The 13,980-nt window shown below is 42.7% G+C and overlaps 1 protein-coding gene and 1 non-coding gene across 12 annotated transcripts in view; one reads left to right on the top strand and one right to left on the bottom strand.

The window, feature by feature from the left end:
• MACF1 (microtubule actin crosslinking factor 1) overlaps positions 1–13,980 on the bottom strand; it is a 340,643-nt gene that overhangs the window by 295,683 nt on the left and 30,980 nt on the right. The gene's annotated exons all lie outside the window — the stretch shown is intronic.
• On the top strand, positions 12,681–12,867 carry LOC147375052 (U2 spliceosomal RNA). The gene has a single exon (XR_015161713.1). It is a non-coding gene; the product is annotated as a U2 spliceosomal RNA (small nuclear RNA).

Here is a 13,980-nt window from a genome sequence, read left to right as displayed (position 1 = left end):
GCATTTAAAGCTTCTCTCCATTATTCAACCTAACATACATTTATAAACACTGACTTCGAGCTGGGCGCTGTGCTAAACTTTGAGGACTAAAAGATGGATGAGATGCTGTCTCAGTTCTCAGGATGCACAGTCTCATTGGACACAGAAAGACAAACATGTAACTGTTATTCAGAGGAATCAGTGACATCAAAAAGGAAGAATATATGCTTAGGATGCTTCAGTTCTCGCGCCACAGCATCTAGGGAGAACTGGTATGTCCAGTGAAAGGAAGCTTTCTCTCAAGGAACCTCTGAAAATATTTTTACTTTCCTCATTCCCGACTTGACACCTCCAAATGGTGCTCCCCCAAACGCCAAGGCTGCAAACTGGTATGGCATGTAAAAACAAGAACATTACCACAATGGGAGAGAATTCTTGAGTCAACTCTCAGAGGAAGCCCTGCAGAACCGCACCCAGGAAACCACCTGAACAATGAAATGAGTGTACTAACTCTTCCCCACTGTCCATCACTCCCACAGCCAGAGAATGGGACACGCAGGAGACTTTACCCGAAGGGAGAGAAAGGAAACCCACACTACTCCTGTGGACAAAAACTCTCCCCACCGAAACAGTCACAGTTAACATCACAATGTTTGATGATTTAAAAGTCATTTAGAGGGGATATATGTATACATAAAGCTGATTCATTCTGTTGTACAGCAGAAACTGACACAACATTGTAAAGCAATTATAGTCTAAAAAAAAAAAAAGTCATTTAGTATTGTTATCCCCTCCAGATTAGTCTGCAGCTAAATCAGTCCACAAACAGTAGCAAGACATCTAGCCTAAAACAATGTACTTTAAAAATGTGTTTTTAAAACCAAAGCCCCATCATTTTAAATGTATTAGGGTCTTAGCTATATTTATACTCTATACTCTGTTCAAAGCACCATTAATTTTCATCTTCTGAAAACGACAAACCACTGATGGAAATAAAATCAAGTCCGAGAGTGACCTTTTCCCTCTCAGGGCAGCTACCAAACCCTCAGCACAAGACTTTTTCTAGGTCCACATTACTCACAAAAAAAAGAAGAATGAAGTAACGCTTTCTATCAGCAAAACAAGATTCTCCTATTAGGAGACCCCAACGTGCCTAAATCAAGTAATCAAAACATTCTGCCCTCTACATTACAGAAGGGTTTAAACTATCACACTTCAAGAAAATCAGAGATACCAAAGGAACATTTCATGAAAAGAGGAGCTCGATAAAGGACAGAAATGGTATGGACCTAACAGAAGCAGAAGATATTAAGAAGAGATGGCAAGAATACACAGAAGAACTGTACAAAAAAGATCTTCACGACCCAGATAATCACGATGGTGTGATCACTGACCTAGAGACAGACATTCTGGAATGTGAAATCAAGTGGGCCTTAGAAAGCATCACTACGAACAAAGCTAGTGGAGGTGATGGAATTTCAGTTGAGCTATTCCAAATCCTGAAAGATGATGCTGTGAAAGTGCTGCACTCAATATGCCAGCAAATTTGGAGAACTCAGCAGTGGCCACAGGACTGGAAAAGGTCAGTTTTCATTCCAATCCCAAAGAAAGGCAATGCCAAAGAATGCTCAAACTACCACACAATTGCACTCATCTCACACGCTAGTAAAGTAATGCTCAAAATTCTCCAAGCCAGGCTTCAGCAATATGTGAACCGTGAACTTCCAGATGTTCAAGCTGGTTTTAGAAAAGGCAGAGGAACCAGAGATCAAATTGCCAACATCCGCTGGATCATGGAAAAAGCAAGAGAGTTCCAGAAAACCATCTATTTCTGCTTTATTGACTATACCAAAGCCTTTGACTGTGTGGATCACAAGAAACTGTGGAAAATTCTGAAAGAGATGGGAATACCAGACCACCTGATCTGCCTCTTGATAAATCTGTATTCAGGTCAGGAAGCAACAGTTAGAACTGGACATGGAACAACAGGCTGGTTCCAAATAGGAAAAGGAGTACGTCAAGGCTGTATATTGTCACCCTGCTTATTTAACTTCTATGCAGAGTACATCATGAGAAACGCTGGACTGGAAGAAACACAAGCTGGAATCAAGACTGCCAGGAGAAATATCAATAACCTCAGATATGCAGATGACACCACCCTTATGGCAGAAAGTGAAGAGGAACTAAAAAGCCTCTTGATGAAAATGAAAGTGGAAAAAGCCAAAAAGTTGGCTTAAAGCTCAACATTTAGAAAACGAATATCATGGCATCCGGTCCCACCACTTCATGGGAAATAGATGGGTTTGGAAACAGTGTCAGACTTTATTTTTCTGGGCTCCAAAATCACTGCAGATGGTGACTGCAGCCATGAAATTAAAAGACGCTTACTCCTTGGAAGGAAAGTTATGACCAACCTAGATAGCATATTCAAAAGCAGAGACATTACTTTGCCAACAAAGGTCCGTCTAGTCAAGGCTATGGTTTTTCCTGTGGTCACGTATGGATGTGAGAGTTGGACTGTGAAGAAGGCTGAGTGCCGAAGAATTGATGCTTTTGAACTGTGGTGTTGGAGAAGACTCTTGAGAGTCCCTTGGACTGCAAGGAGATCCAACCAGTCCATTCTGAAGGAGATCAGCCCTGGGATTTCTTTGGAGGGAATGATGCTAAAGCTGAAACTCCAGTACTTTGGCCACCTCATGCGAAGAGTTGACTCACTGGAAAAGACTCTGATGCTGGGAGGGATTGGGGGCAGGAGGAGAAGGGGACGACAGAGGATGAGATGGCTGGATGGCATCACTGACTCGATGGACTGAGTCTGAGTGAACTCCGGGAGTTGGTGATGGACAGGGAGGCCTGGTGTGCTGCGATTCATGGGGTCGCAAAGAGTCAGACACGACTGAGCGACTGATCCGATCTGATCTGATTTCCTTTCCTCTACCTTCCTATCCTTTGGGGAGGCCAGAGGAGTGGAGACTAGACGGATCACATTCGAGGCCTGGGCACCTAGCAGCAGTGTCCACTGCATATGTGGGCCTCAGAGATGAGTCTGATGACCAATCTAGTGTGTGTGTGCTAGGAGGGCATCTGTGAAGGAAGGAAGAAAGAAAGATGGGCAAAAAAGGAAGTAGTAGGGGTAGAAATAAAAGGTTTCCTACTACTCTAGTAGAAATCCCTACAAGAAGACTCAAGCATATCCTGGCAACCGCTCAGGTCTACGGCTGGGAAAGCAAATGAAAGGTACATCCCCACCCCTGAGACCACTCTGGCTATCCTGCACCTCCCTTGGATTTCCTAATTCTAAACTAAGCCTTTTCCCCAGACTCATTCTAATGAGAAAGCAAGTAGCTGCATGGTACAGGTTTATGGCAAAGAAAATGAATGGCAATTAATAACTGGTTTGTACCAGAGAAGCTGGTTTACTTGATCCACCTCCTGGTTCCAAGGAGTTTCTCTCTGCATTACGCCATCCTTCTAGTTATGTGTTTAATAAAGTCATACCCTCATATCTAATAATGTAGCAACCTCCCTTCCATCCCCTTATCAGCCCTCCTCCTACACTTACTATCTTTTCCCCAACCTGGAATCTGAATCCCATTCATTAGAGGAGGAAGCATAACCTGCTGTGCAAGTGTTTCGTCTGCTGACACTCCTCAGTAGCACACGCCCCTCGTGATAGGCAGCCAAGATGATGTCATCAGTTGAATGCTCCCTGGGGTTCCGGCTTTGAACACCTGATCTTTAACAGAGTGTGAAGTACTAAGAAAATCCAATCACACTGACATTTGATGAATACCTGCTGAATGCAGGGCACTGAGCCAGACAAAATGACAGAAGGAAGAATCATAATCTGTGAGCTCCAGAAGCACAATCTAATTGGGCAAATCCATGGGAAGCTAAATACCAAAAGATAAAATACAAGTGATGACATACAGCATGACATGGTCAACTGGCCAATGAGTGATAGAAATTAATGCTATGAGTTCAAAAGGCGACCGAGTTAGCACAGGTCAGTGTGGTTTCCAAAGGGGTACTGGGAAAAGGGAGCACTCAAGCTGGGCTCTCAGGTAGGATTTCAAGAGATGGGGACAGCCCTGACAGAAAAGGGGACGGCGCTAGCAGAGGCACAAGTCCTAAATACCAAACGAAGCCCCAGAGTAAGCCGGACAGATGGCAACAAAAATAAAGAGGCAATACAAACAAAGAGGCTGTATTACCCAGCAGGCCACACTACAGACTATCAGTACAGGGACTTTTTCAAGCAAAAGGAAAATTATCCCAAATGGAAGACTGGACATGCTAGGAGAAAGGAAAAGCAACTTTTAAAAAATGATAAATATTTGGTAAATCCAGATGAATATTGTCTTGGGACTTCGCTGGCAGTTCAGGAGTTAAGACTTTGCCTTCCAATGCAAGGGGTGTGGGTTCAGTCCCTGGTCAGGGAGGTACAATCCCATGTGCCTGGCACCCAAAACAACGAAACATAAAACAGAAGCAACACTGTAACAAATTCAATAAAGACTTTAAAAATGATCCACATAAATACATGAATATTGTCTACACAAAGCAAAAATCATAATGGGTTTTTATTTACTCAATAAACACAACAAAAATACACTAAAACATTTGCATTAAAAATAAACGCTATGATAAAAATAAGTAATATATGTGTGCATCGAATATTAAAGCAGAGAAAAGAGAGTGGCTAATTCACTCACTCAAAAGAACTCAAAAAGTCATCAATAAGAACATAAGATTGGGAATGAGTAAGGAAGGGTAAGTTTTTCAAAAGAATAGATTTAGGAGGACTCTGCAGACAGACGCAAAATTGAGAACCAGACAAATGAACTAGAAATGATTTTGGAGTGTGAGTAAACGACATGCAGAGGTGCCTGAGTAGAGCAAAGGATGACAGCAAAGGGTCTAAAACAAGAGTCACAGCACGGAGCCAAAATGAGGAGAGACTGTGTCTTCTACTAAGAAATTTTGGCCTTATGCTAAACTGACTTAGAATCTACAGCCTCTCTCTCCTACAAAGCCCTTCCCAATGAAAGACTGCTTTCTAGAGGGCACAGAGGTAAATGTCACCTTTAGTAAATAAATAAAATAGATTAGGCTTTGAGACAAGACGAGATATGACCCACATGAAGAAGTAAAGGAGGAAGAGGGGCAGTTCCAAAGTAAGTTTGCTTTTTTAATTTTTTGGATTAGTCACTAAGTCGTGTCCTACTCTTTTGCCACCCCATGGACTGTAACCCACCAGGCTCCTTTGTGCATGGGATTTCCCAGGCAAGAATACTGGAGTGGGTTGCCATTTCCTTCTCCCAGGGATCTTCCCCACCCAGGGATCAAATTTACAACTCCTGCATTGGTAGGCAGATCCTTTACCACTGAGCCACCACAGAAGCCCAGAGTAAGCCTGGCAATAAAAGAGAATGAAATCATGTCATTGTGGCAACATGGACTGACCTAGAGATTATCATTCTAAGTGAAGTCAGAAAGAGAAAGACAAATACCATACAATATTACCTAAATGCGGAATCTAGAATACGATACAAATAAACTTATTTACTAAACAGGAGCAGACTCACAGACATAGAATACAAACTTACGGTTACCAAAGGGGAAAGCAGAGTGGGAGAGGGATAAATGAGGAGTTTGTGATTAGCAGATACCAACTGGGTGTGTGCTTAGTTGCTCAGCTGTGTCCAACTCTTTGCGACCCCATGGCCTGTAGCCCGCTAGGCTCCTCTGCCCATGGGATTCTCCAGGCAAGAACGCTAGAGTGGGTTGCCATGCCCTCCTCCAGGGGATCTTCCCAACCCAGGGATCAAACCTGGGTTTCCCACATTGCAGGCAGATTTTTTACCATCTGAGCCACCAGGGAAGCCCAGATACAAACTACCATACATAAAACAGGTAAACAACAAGGTCCTATTCTGTAGCACAGGGAACTACATTCAATATCCTATGACAGACCATAATGGAAAACAATATAAAAAAGAATAGACATGTATGTATATATATAAATAACTAAATCACTTGTATACCAGAAATTAACACAACACTATAACTCAACTATCCTTCAATTAAAAAAACAAACAAACAAACAAACAGTAAACCTGGCAAGGAAAAAGCAGAAAGAATACAAACTAAACTTAAAAGACCCTTTACCCTGACCAGTGAGACTGGAGAGAGAAAGACTTGAAAACATTCACCTTTTAATTTGTAGTGCTTAAGTTTACAATAAGCATGTATAATTTTGTAATCATAATGAGAGTTAGATAAGCATAGGAAGCCTGTGTGTTTTCCTCTTCAGTTCTAGATCAGTATTTTTTGTTTTAAAGTAACTCACAATGTCCCACACCTGACTAGGGCCCCTTGGCAAGACTGAAACCGCTAAGTAAGAAGTGCCAACTGAGGTCACAAGTCACACTCGCTTCCCCACTCACGAACAATAAGAACTCTAAAAAATGCGTAAAAGGTCACTTTCCTGGCCCTTCAGTCACTGTACTGTCAGAAGTAGGAGTTTTTAGAAAAGAGGAGGCTCGGGCCAAGCAGTTCTATTCAAGGAAATGAAGGGAAAGTATAATGTGGTGGTTAAGAGCAGGAGTTCTGTTGCCCCACAGAGTTATATTTCTAGATGTGACCTTGGGCAAGTTATTTCACTGGCTTGAATTTCATTTTCCTCCTCTGTGGTGGTGGTTTAGTCTGTATGCCATGTCCAACTCCTGCGACCCCATGGACTGTAGCCTGCCAGGCTCCTCTGTCCATGGGATTCTCCAGACAAGAATACTGAAATGGGCTGCCATTTCCTTCTCCAGGGGATCTTTCCAACCCAGGAATCAAACCTGGGTCTCCTGCATTGCAGGCAGATTCTTTACCAACTGAGCTACAAGTGCCTACACTTTCTCCTCTGTAAAATGGTAATAATGATATCTATTTTATGAGGTTGTTATGAGAATTAAATGGGCTAGTGTATATAAAGTGCTTAACACAGTCCCTGGCACATGGTAAAAATTCAACTAATGGGAGCTATTATTATTAATCCATTCAGTTCATTAAAAAAAAAAAAATCCTACAATGCTATGTACCAGATCCATTTCCCCTCTCTTTCCTAAATGATGCCAAAAGCAAGATGTAGAATTAGCAGGACAGAGGGTGACCCTGGGTTCTTCCTGGGTCCCTACCAAAAGAATCGTAGTGAAGAGAGGGAAGATGGCGGAAAGACGGTGAAAGACTCAACATGGCTGACTTTCAAGATAGAGGAAGAGGCTGGGAGCCACAGGGAGCAGGTGGCCCTCAGAAGCCGGGGAAAAAACTTTTAAGGCTGAAAATCACTGCTCTGCTCGCATGAAAACTTCCTATTGACTTTGAGAGGTAAAGGAGGATTTCAAACCATTATCTGGCACAAAGATGGGCAGTAACCAAACAGCATGGGAGACTCCTCAGTCAGAACCCGTTCCGGTACCTGCAGACAAACATCAACTCTGCATGATCAGGTGACTCTGAAACTCTTTCAAACTGATATATACACATTACCATATATAAAATAGCTAGCTAGTGGGAACCTTCTATAAAGCACAGGAAGCTCAGCTCAGTGCTCTGTGATGAATTAGGTGGACTGGGGTGGAGGGAGGTCCCAGAGGGAGGAGATGTGTATGTATGCACATTTATAAAGTTTAAAAAAAAAATGTTAGTAATAAATTCTCAGAGACAAGCAGAAGTTAATTTCATACATTCTTCTCTCCAGGTTACAAGTAGCTAAACAAACTGTTGTTTGAATTGTGTCCCCCAAAAGATGTTTAAGTCCTAACTCACAGCACCTGTGAATGTGACTTTATTTGGAAACACGGGCTTTACAAATGATTAAATTAAGATGAGATCCTCAGGGTGAACTCTAACCCAATATAAGACTGGTTTTCTTATAAAAAGACAGACACATACGAATGGTGTAAAAGCACAGAGAGACAAGCCACCTGCAAGCCAAGGAATGCCTGAGGCTGCTAGAAGCTGGGCAAAAGGCCTGGAAGATTCTCCCTCACAGGCCTCCGAAGCAGTCAATCCTGCGGACACACCCTGATTTCCGATATCTAGCTTCCAGAACTGTAAGACAGTAAATTTTTGTTGTTTAACACATTATTGACTGGGGAATTTTTGCAGAAAACTAATGCCGGTGGCCAGCAATTTGTTATGTAAGTGAATACTGAAACATCTCTGGCCAATAATGTTTAGGTAACAAAGGATGTATTAATACATCTCTGGTCAATAATGCGTTAAGCCATTCAGTTTGTGGTACTTAGCTATGGCAGCCCCGGGAAAGCAGTACACCATTTTTTTTTAATTGGCATTTATCCTACTTTAATGGGGCTTCCCTGGTGGCTCAGTGGTAAAGAATCCACCTGCCAATGCAGGAGATATGGGTTAGATCCCTGGGTGGGGAAGATCCCCCGGAGAAGGAAATGGCAGCTCACTCTAGTATTCTTGCCTAGGAAATACCATGGACAGAGGAGCCTGGTGGGCTAGGGTCCATGGGGTCACAAGAGAGTCAGACATGACTTAGTGACTAAACAAGAATAACTGCTGATAAACTACATATTTTTTAAGCAAATTTTAATTTAAAATCAAAGGTGGATTACTTAAAAATGACAGGACCTGGCTATTTATACACTTTTTTCCCCCAACAATGAAAATACTACTATGGGAAAAAGACACTAGGCCCAATATAGATTCTTACTCCTTTTGAACCTAGTGATCCAGGACTAGGTTTTGAATCTGCTTCCTTAACCATCCCCGGATATAAAGAAAGAAGGAAAGCAAACTCTTGCACATTATCCACTGTGTGCCTCATGGATATTTGGTGCTAATACACATTATCTTATTCAAATTTCATAAATCCCTGCATGGTATGAACTATCTCCCCATTACTAGTGAGGAAATAAATGTTTAGAAAGGTTAAGGAAGTTACCCAACATCATACAGCCAGAAAGTGGCTGAGCCAAGATTCCAACCCCTTGTTTTTAACTAAACCAACCTGCTTCAGCAAGTACTTTTGAACCAATTAACAATCTTTTATTAATTTCAAGCACTGTATGTTGAGTGAATTAATAAAGAGACTTTATAAATCCCATCTATTTCTCCCATTTTTACATAAGGAAACTGGCCCAAAGAAGTAAATTGACTTGACCAGAATCACAAATTAGTTAGTATCAGAATTAGGTACCCAACCCGTCTCCTGATTTCCATTACATCCCATAAATTTGAGGACAACAGCAATACATGAAAACAGAGAGCACGGATGCTAGAAACTGACTGCTGCTGCTGCTGCTAAGTCGCTTCAGTCGTGTCCGACTCTGTGCGACCCCAGAGACGGCAGCCCACCAGGCTTTCCCGTCCCTAGGATTCTCCAGGCAAGAACACTGGAGTGGGTTGCCATTTCCTTCTCCAATGCATGAAAGTGAAAAGTGAAAGGGAAGTCGCTCAGTCGTGTCCGATTCTAGCAACCCCATGGACTGCAGCCCACCAGGCTCCTCTGTCCATGGGATTTTCTAGGCAAAAGTACTGGAGTGGAGTGCCACCTCAGTTCAAACCTTGGCTCTGCAATTTACCAACTGTGTGATTTGGGCAAGTCACTTTACCTCTCTGTTTGGTTTCCTTACCTGAAAATGGAGATCCTGTCTTACATCACTACTCTAAGGACTGAATGAACAAAGACACACATAAATTTTTGTGCCTGGAATATTAATACATGTTATATTTGTTAACTGCTTCTGCTCCAACTATTATTAAATAATGCTAAGTAAAACATCAAAGAGGATACATATACTGACTGTAGTTTTATTAAACTGCAGACAAATGCACTCATTGAGAGATAGAGAGGGAAACGAGAAATAGGCTCTTTGTTCCTGTAAATTTGCCTAATTCAGTTATTAGCAATAACATTTATTTTTTACTCTGTACCAGGCTCAGTATTTGATATGTTACAGACAATACTAAATTTCATTAAATCTAAGACACCATCAACTGCAAAAAGAATCAGTATTTCATTTACTCTCCCCAGCAGCCCATTGAAGTAGAGAGTTCCCTTATTTTGCAGATAAGAAGCTGAGACATAGAGAGGTTAAAGAATTCATCCAAGGTCACACAGCTATTCAATGGCCAAACCAGGTCTCAATCCCAGATCTATCAGACTCCAAAATCCCTTACACTGAACTGCTTTATTACCAACTTGGTGCTGTTCAAATTTTTCATGGAATCACCTGGGAATCTCGCTAAAATAAAAACTGATTTATAGGTGGGGGTGGAGCCTAACACTGTGCATTTCTAACCAGCTCCCAGGTGCTGTGGATGCTGCTAGCCCTGGATCACCAAGTCTCTAACTATTCTGCTTCCATTACAATTCTTCCTCCTCCTGGGTCTCCATTCCCAGCTGGGCAATCAGCTAATGAAAAGGACTTTAACTCCCAAAAGACAGAGGAACCTCCTAATTAAGTCTTTGTTTCTCTGCCACCTTCCCTGCTCCTTCCTCTCCCCTCCTGGGCCCCACTCTCTTTTCTAAGGCAGGCTACACAAAGCTACGGAGAGGAAGCTAATAGGGAGTTCAAAATGAATGGCTGGGGAACCTAAGGGGATTTCTAACAAAAACAATGTTAACCTTATGCTTGGATGATCTGGGGTGACAAGGTACCACCTCAAAGTCCACATGTGACTCTGAAAGGTGAGTGAAAGCTCCTGGAGTAAACTGGAAACTAAGGATTATTTACTCCCATCATTTCTCCAAAGATAATGGGTGTGACCTCTCCCCACCCCCACTCTCAGTTTAGGTCTCTGAGCAACACAGGTAATTACGGTCTGCCTACTTACTACAGAAACAGCTAGCTTCAATCAGGTGCAGTCCTCTCTCCTGCTCTACCTGGCCTACATTTTTTAGGTATTGTCTTTGTTTGTGCTCTTTGTGCTTATGAACACTACCAAACACATTCAGAAGTGCCGCACTGGCCTGAGCCTTCCTATAGTGGTCCTGGGTGCCTAGGTTAGAAAACAAGTCCGAAATTCAGTTCTGTGTGATGTAATTGAATGGCGGGCTAGCATTACCCAGAGCATGGGATTGTTTTTTGACTCAAGAGCTCCACAGACCCCTCTCTGTCACCACGATCCCTCCCTCTATTCCATGGGGTTGGCTTATGGAAAACAATTCTGAATACTCATTGGAAGGACTGATGCTGAAGTTGAAACTCCAGTACTTTGGCACCTGATGTGAAGAACTGACTCACTGGAAAAGACCCTGATGCTGGGAAAGATTGAAAGCAGGAGGAGAAGGGGATGACAGGATGAGATGGTTGGATGGTATCACCGTCTGGATGGACATGAGTTTGAGCAAGCTCCAGGAGTTGGTTGATGGACAGGGAAGCCTGGAGTGCTGCAGGCCATGGGATTGCAGAGTCAGACGTGACTGAGCGACTGAACTGAACTAAACTGAAACAATCCTGAATATTCAATGGAAAGACTGATGCTGAAGCTCCAGTACTTTGGCCACTTGATGTACAGAGCCAATTCACTGGAAAAGACCCTGATGCTATGAAAGATTGAGGGCAGAAGGAGAAGGGGGTGGCAGAGAATGAGATGGGTAAATACCATCACCAATTCACTGGACATGAATCTGAGCAAACTCTGGGAGATGGCGAAGGACTGGGGAACCTGGTGTGCTGTAGTCCATGGGGTCCCAAAGAGTCAGCACAGCATAAGGACTGAACAACAGCAATAAACAGTACTGCAACTCTATTTGAGCAAATCAAATCAGACCATTTTCAAGAGCAGTCTGACTTGAAAATCTTAAGTTGCTTTAAAGCAACTTAGACTACAAAACCAAAATTTAAGGTAAGAGGGCCTCCTGCCCAGTGGAGTTCACAAGGCCTGAGTACAAAAACCTAGTTCAGCTGCTTACCAGCATGTGACCCTCAGGGAACTTACTCAGGTTCCTTAAGCTTTGGCCTCCTCATCTGCAATATCCACCAATATCACTGGACTGTCACAGGATGCTACTTGTGACGATTAAATGAGATAAAGCACCTAGCATTCAGGGTTTAATATGTATTAGTTTCCTCTCCCCACCCCTGCTCACAGGGATACACAGTCAAGCCGATAATGTGCATCTGTTCCAAATCACATAAAGGAACTGTGTTTAGGCATGGTTTCATTAAAAAAAAAGAAAGAAAGAAAAATCGCCACTCGCCTGGTGAGATCTGGCTCTGGCACCAGTTAGTTACATGACCTTGGACAAGTTACTAACACTTTTCCATTCCTCATTTCATTTCCTTCCAAGAAACAAGAGTGAGCTCAACTGATCATTTCCAGTTCATTCATTTGACAAATATTTATTGAGTACCTTACTCAATGGTAAAGAACCCGCCTGCCAACACAGGAGATGCAGGCTCGATCCCTGGGTCAGGAAGATCCCCTGGAGAAGCAAAATGGCAACCTACTCCAGTATTCTTGCCTGGAGAATCCCATGGACAGAGGAGCCTGGCGGGGGTCCTAGGGGTTGCAAAGAATTGGACACAACTAACTGACTAAACAACAGCATACACCAGACACTCTTCTGGGTACTAGGAATACAAGAGTTAATAAATAAAAACATGCAGGAACTTCCGCTCTGCCTTTAGACAAATATATAAACAAGAGGAAGCAGCTAATAACAGCAACAAATATCTTCTGCCTTTATTAGCTCCTTTAAAATTGCCCACACTTACCAGTTTAATATCTGATACGCCCTCTATCCAAGGACAATATATTAAATGGATTTTTGGAGCAGGGAGTTGGGATACGAGATTGCTCCATCCACTCCTAGCTCTGACCTGATACTGCAGTACCTCCAAGAACGGTGCACCCCCTCAGGGGGAAAAAAGTGGTGCAGAAAAGTGGATTTTAGTTGGTCTGCCATGGAGAACTAGGACTTTGGCCTTTGGTCTTTCTGACTCTTGCTTTTCACTACAGCTTGTGTGTAACTGCACAGGCACCCTCTGAGAAACACGTAGGGATGGTTTTTCAGAGCTTTTTTTTCTTTTACCACCCGAAACAGAGACAAAAAAAAAAACGTCCACACTATCTTCTCTTACTAACATACCACCCGATGTGAACAGTTTTACAGTTTTGGGAAGTTTTTTCAGGTAGAAGTTTGAAGTAAGAGCAAAGTCGGAGTAAAGAGCAATCACAGCAGTACTGGTAAGAGATAAGGCTCTGAACTCATATATTAGCAGTGGCACTGGAGGAGATGAGCGGTGGAGAGTCACAGGAGACAGAATCCATGGGACTTGTTGAAAGCCTGGTCGCCTGGGCAGGATGCAGGAGAGGGAGGAGACCTGCATGAAGCCAGATTCCTGGCTTGGACACCTGGATGGGTGAGGAAGACATTCAGCTGAGCGGGGGACCCAGGAAGTGAAGTAGGTCTGGGAGCAGGGAGGGGGACAATGATGCCCATTTGGACATATCAAGTTTGAGATGTCTGTGGGACAATCGTATGGAAAAACCCATTGCAGGTACTGTAAGTTGTTGGAAGAACAAAGAAATATAACCACTACCAATATTTGCAAAGTGGTTCACTTTTTTCAAGTATTGATACATCACATCCATCTCATTTGACACAACCTACACCCTGAACAAGATCATAATTAGGTTGAGAAGTTCAAACAAATACATACAAAAAGTTAACTAACAACAACAACAACAACAAAATGAAAGAAATGCTACAAGGCAGTTTTGGTTTATGATGAGTTGCAAGAAAAACACTTGTTATACTTAAACCACTAATCAAATCCTCACTCAACTTTCTAATCTCTGGAGCTTTTATTTCTTCAACTTTCCATATTATCACAAGCCTATCTGCTGAAGGCATTACACATCTTTACAAGCCCGAAAGTGAGATGTGATCAAGAGGAGGAGGCGGGAGAGGAAAGAAGGCAGAGACTGTGGCTCTGCTTTTAGACAAAGACAGAGGGAAGCAGCCAA

The sequence above is a fragment of the Bos grunniens genome, chromosome 3 (genome assembly GCF_055505025.1).
Source record: "Bos grunniens cultivar Pamir isolate PY7600 chromosome 3, Bosgru_T2T1.0, whole genome shotgun sequence".
Lineage (NCBI taxonomy): Eukaryota > Metazoa > Chordata > Mammalia > Artiodactyla > Bovidae > Bos > Bos grunniens.
This window is presented reverse-complemented; position numbering and strand designations above follow the sequence as displayed.